The sequence below is a fragment of the Dipodomys merriami genome, unplaced genomic scaffold (assembly GCF_024711535.1).
Source record: "Dipodomys merriami isolate MVZ:Mamm:240054 unplaced genomic scaffold, mDipMer1.0.p SCAF_2044, whole genome shotgun sequence".
Lineage (NCBI taxonomy): Eukaryota > Metazoa > Chordata > Mammalia > Rodentia > Heteromyidae > Dipodomys > Dipodomys merriami.
The window spans coordinates 1-5759 of record NW_027203432.1 but is presented as its reverse complement, the minus strand read 5'-3'; the positions used below and the strand labels follow the sequence as shown (position 1 = coordinate 5759).

Sequence of the window (5759 nt, the reverse complement as noted above, 5' to 3'; positions counted from 1 at the left end):
TTCAAGTTAAAATATATGCAATTCTAATCATAAAGTCTCTACAAGATATCTGCACATTTTCTTAGACTAACATAATACACAGACTAATGGAAGTCTCCTGTTAAGTAGTTAATTTTGCCTATATTTGACATTGTTTTCATAAACAAAGGTACTGTAACTTTTAGAATCTACCCACATTTTAAAGGGGGGAGAGAGGAAGGGAGGGTGAAGGAATGGAGTGAAGGAAAGAGAGAGAGGGAGAAAGAGAAGCAGCAAATCCGTAAATGAACTCAATCCCTTACTTTCTTTTGCTTTTTGTGTCAGTTTGGAAAACACTAGAAGCAGACATGGCGTTTTCTATATATTGTCCAAGAACTTGGTTTTCTGATTTCAGCTTCAGTTTTTCTTCCTTAACTGCATCTACTCTTGCTGAGAGATCTTCAAGTGTGTGTTGAAGTTCCAACACTTGATTAATAAGTCGTGTTTTTCCCTCTAGTTCTATCTGATTTTCCACATCAACTGCATCCATGTCAGGGTTCATCATCCTCCTGGGCACTGAACTGTACCTCACACAGAAAAATCATGATGAATGGTCGTCAGAGGGAGAGGCAGGATCCGGAGATCATGCCCTGGGCCAGGACTTCAGCACCAACTGACCAAGAAAGTTATTTGTGAAAGCCAACATGGCCACAGGAGGAGGTCCTTTTGACAAAAGTATGAACAATCAGGATTTACCCAACTGGAGCAGTGAATGTGTTGACGATCGACATAACAACATGGATTGAGGTGGCCAACAGAAGAAGGCAAATAGAATTCTTTTCATCAGAAAAGAACAAGTTTGGTGTAGGCTTGTTCAAGTTCCTGACTATATTACCAAATCCAAGACATTGTGGGCAAAAATGCAAGATCTGTTAATGTTGAGCATTTACTAATCTAATAGATCAACTTAAAGAACAAGGAAAATCATATGTGAAGTTTCTCCAAAAAATCCTTGCTAGAGAAAAATGAGGATATTCAGAAAAATGAGGAGATTCAGCTCCGAGATCTGGTTCTGTAGCTGAGAATACATCACTAAACATAGATGTGCAGTCTGAGGCTTCAGATACCATGAAAGTAGTAAATGTGGCTCACCTCTATGAGGTGCTGGATCAAACTGCAAGAAAGAATATTTGAGAATGCCATTAATGTCCATGATTGCAGCTGGTTACCATAAAGATAACAATAGAGCACTGAAAATCATTACTACATTCTGGTCATGGCACCAGTTACATCCCTCCATCACCAACTGATGAGCTTTAGACACCAATGTCAGCCCTTTCACTGGTATGATTAAATGTCTCAGAAATATCTTGCTCAAAGGTGAAACCAGCTGGAGGAGATATACCCCAAACAGTACCATCATCTGGATCAGACTTCAGCAAGTCACAGACCCTCATGGGGAAATTCCTGTAGGTGATCAAGGCTCAGATGTGATCCAGGGTATCTATGGATGCTGAGAAACCACCATGCAGTTAGAAGATCTGCCCATCCACCAATGCAGTGAGAGGAAGATTGGAAAAGTTTACAGACCTTTTTGACTAACATTTCATTTCCATATTTCCTTAAACACTCATCATAGAAACCATAAACTTGTGTGCTCTCACGATTCCCTCGAAGAATGGTGATGTGTTCATGGTAATGAAATTTAAGAGCTAGAAGCAGTATGACTGTTTCAAGTGAATAATATCCTTTGTCAATATAATCTCCCATAAACAAGTAATTTGTTTCTGGTGATTTCCCACCAATTCTAAACAGTTCCATGAGATCTTGAAATTGCTCGTGCACATCTCCACAGTGTGACTAGACATGGAAGCTCTTGTACATGGGATTCTTTTTTCAGGATTTCCTTAGCCTTCTCACAGGGACTCTTGATGTGGGACTCAGCTGCTTGCATTTATTCAGCTATTCTATCCACGGGTCCAGCACCTTGGTGAGCCACTTCATGTCCATGATGCCATGCTGGAACTGGCGGCTGCTCTGCGCTGCTCCCCCACCACCGCCTGAACACCAAGATCAGTAGAAAACCCTTGTACTTTCAGGTACATTGTAAAAAGCTTTGGTCAGCACTGCAGTAGACAATCTCTCCCACCTCTTCCCCAACACACACCTGTATAGAGTCCACATTTTTCTTTGGGCTTCCTAAGGACAAGCTTGGTCTCCATCTCTACAAAAACGTTTATATTTTTTATTGTAAAGATAATGTACAGAGGTTTTGCAATTATGTAAATGAGTACATGTTCTATCAAGCATTGTTACCCCCTCCATTGTTTCCCCTACTATCCTTTCTCTCCTCCCCAAATCCTCCCTCCCCCCTCTACAACTATCCTTTCTCTCCTCCCCAAATCCTCCCTCCCCCCTCTCCACAGTTGTAACATTCCTTTTCAATATAGTGTCTTGTACATCTCATTGTTACAGTGGGTCAAATTGTATCCTTATTTCAGCATGTTGTTGGTCAAACTGTATCCTTATTTCAGCATTTTGTTATTTCCCTTCCCCTCCCTAAATTAGAAAAATATATATACAAGATCCAGGGTAGCAGAATCAAATGCAGTGAAAACAGGGAAAGAATATACAGGAAGAATATACAATGTACTATGTGATTTTTCTGTTTCTTTTATAAATACATTAAAAACTACATCGAGAAAGATAAAACCACTTGTGTCCCTATCTTGGGATTCATTTTGCTTAGCATCAGGTTATATGTTCACGTGTACGTAGCTTTTGACCTACTCTACTTGTCGTAGACATATTAGTTATTGCGGATAAGGGAAACCATGGGACATATGTTTCTTTAAATCTGGCTTACTTCACTTAATTTTTTTCCAAGTCTTTCCATTTCCAAACAAATGAAACAATGTCATTCTTTATGATGGAGGCATAGAATTCCACTGTGTACATATACCACATTTGCTTGATCCATTCATCTACTGAGGGGCATCTGGGTTGGTTCCATATCTTAGCTATGGTGAATAATGCTGCGATAAACATAGTTGGGTTGGTAGCTTTAGTATGGTCTTGTTTGTGATCATTTTGGTAAATGCCCAAAAGTGGGATTTCTCAATGTAGAGTCTTTTGAGGAACCTCTAAATTGCTTTCCAAAGTAGTTGAACAAGTTTATAATCCCACCAACAATGTAGTAGGGTTCCCTTTTGGCCACATCCCCTCCATCATCTGTTATCAGATTTCTTGATTCTAGCCATTCTAACTAGGGGGAGGTAGAATCTCAATGCTCTTTTGATTTGCATTTCTTTTATGGCTAGAGAAGTTGAACAGTTCTTCATGTGTCTATTGGCCACTCTTATTTCTTCAGAGAACTCTAAGTCTCTAGCCTACTTGTTAATCAGGATGTTGTTTGAGGATTTATTGTTGGAGGATTTAATTGTTTGAGCTCTAAGTAGTTTTTAGATAGGAGGCCCTAGTCCATTGTATGGCTAGTGAAGATCTTCTCCCAATCCATGGGCTTTCTTTTGATCTTTCTAGATATGTCCTTTGCCGTGCAGAAACTCTGCAGTTTCATGCAATACCATTTGTCCAACCTTTGATTTGTTGTGTTTTTGGGTCTTTATTAAGAAAATTTTGGCCTGTGCCAAGGAGCCCTAGATTTCTCTTATTCTTGTAATGTTTTCAGGGTGTCTGCTTTGACTTCATGCACCAGAATCAACTCCAAAATGGATCAAAGACTTCAGTGGTGTATAAAGATCTAGCCTTCTCTCTGCTCTTTTCTAGCTCTTTCTCAGCTCTTTCATTCTCTTCTTTCCCAGCTCTCATTCCCAGGCCTTTCCCAGCGATATGGAGGGCCTACATAGCCTGGTCCTAGCCAGAATGATGAATAAACCTACCCCTTACCTGAATACCAGGTGTGTGGTGCAGTTCTTATTCGGCTACCTCTTTTTAAAAAGCTGACATAAATGGTGCCATGACTCGGATAGAGGGCTTAAAGTCAGGATAGCTGGGATTACTCTATTTTTTTCCTCTTTTTTGTTTTTGTTTGTTTGTTTGTTTTTCCCTTTTTGCTCTGAGGAATACCCACAGTTCTGATGGCCTTTTGGGAACCAGTCTGTCTGCTGTGAACACAGTGCATAGATACCATTGCTGGCCTTCACAACCACGTCCACACCACCTCTCTACTCTGGTGAGTGAAACTACTCTCTATGGCTCTTTGTTGCTCAGTCTCTGTCCAGATGTGGCGCCACGCCAGACAGCTCCTATGGCTTCTAGCTGAAAGGCCGATCACCTCTGAAGCTGAGGACGCTTACCTTTGGGGGCTTGTTCATTTCTCTCTAGAGGGCTCTGGGGGAAGTTGGGACACCGCTTCTGCCTGGTCAGCTCCCTTCTCTCACCGGACTCTCCTACTTATTTAATGGGGTGCTGCGAATCACGCCTGAGCCATGAAATCCCTTTGAAATGCTTCCTGCGCTCCCGGGAGAGACAGAGAGCCTAATTTTAAGCCATTCTCAGATGTACACAGTTTTTGCTACTGCAAGGTAAATGGTCAGAAGTCTGTTTAATTTCAGGCTCTCTTTGCTCTCTATCTGCCATTCATATCCAACTTTCTATCATTTTTTTCTACAACTTTTTGGCTTGTGTCTTGAAGACTGTGAAGCAGGTTGGGTCCCGGGGACCCCCCTCTAGGTTCCCTCTCAAAGGCTAGCCAATGTTGGCTTGATCTATTTGTTCAGGGTTTCTTTGCATTTTTCAGAAATTCACCATCTTGAATTGACCATCTTGGCCATATGGTGGGTTAAGAGTTTGACCCCATCTGACCCTTAACCTTCCACCAAGCATACTAGTCCATCCAGCTATTCTAAGGTGCCTTGCTAACAAGTTGTTCTTTTCACAGGACCTGGTAACTAAGGCCCAACCATGTGATGTGCTTTGTTAGCAAAGATGTCTAAACATTGTTGTCAAAATTTTAGGATGAGTTTTGCCTTTTTTGTTTTGTGTTGTGTATTCTACTGAGTACATGGACCTAAAATACTGGGCATATCTGTGCTAAAATTCTCATCACATCTAATGAGTTTTGTCATTTCAGAATATTTTTTGGCAATTCTTGATGAAGACCAGGTAAGCTCTGCTTATTCTATTTGATCTCCTTGTTGCTTTAATTGGAAAAAATAAAGGGCTTTTGTGGCAAAGATTTCAGTTCAAAGCTAACCCTGGCTGAAAATCAAGTACCCTGTATTTGGATTCCCCCTCACAGACCACCAGAGACTACAACCAATGCAAACAGCAAAGAGTCGTTTATTGCAAGCTCAAGCTTGGTCCTCCATGCACTCGGTAACTGGTGATGCTAAGAGGCCCTGAGCATAGAATCAGCACAGTTTTTATGGTACTAAACAAACAACTTTAAGGTTAACTTTTAAAGCAAGCTAAGCTGGGCAAATATAATTGGTTGACATTTATAAAAAAATATCCTTGTTCCGTAGCTTGACCACAAATGGTTATGAGTCACACATAGTCCAACAATATACATGGCATGTTTCACCCTGAGCTCTGAAGAACCAGTTGGTTGGGCCATTATATGGTTTTAACTGAAACTCTTAGCCCTAAGTCACTCAGGGGCAATCACCTGCCTTAAGCAAATGCCACCTATGGCTCCAAGAATTGTTTGTGCATGGCTTTCTGTCTTAAATTCCTGGCATGGGGGTTAACGTGGGTCAGGAGTCAAGTCGCAGAACTGAGATGGAGTGTTAAATAAAAATGGAGTTGCCTAGCTTTTTCATTCTCTCCTCTTCTAGAGC

General features: G+C 41.0%; 2 pseudogenes; both read right to left on the bottom strand.

Moving 5' to 3' along the window:
* Nucleotides 1-277: 277 nt before the first annotated feature.
* LOC138833391 (short coiled-coil protein pseudogene) lies at nucleotides 278-523 on the bottom strand (annotated as a pseudogene).
* A 450-nt stretch (nucleotides 524-973) lies between these two features.
* LOC138833392 (serine/threonine-protein phosphatase 2A catalytic subunit alpha isoform pseudogene) lies at nucleotides 974-1968 on the bottom strand (annotated as a pseudogene).
* Between the last annotated feature and the right edge of the window lie 3791 nt (nucleotides 1969-5759).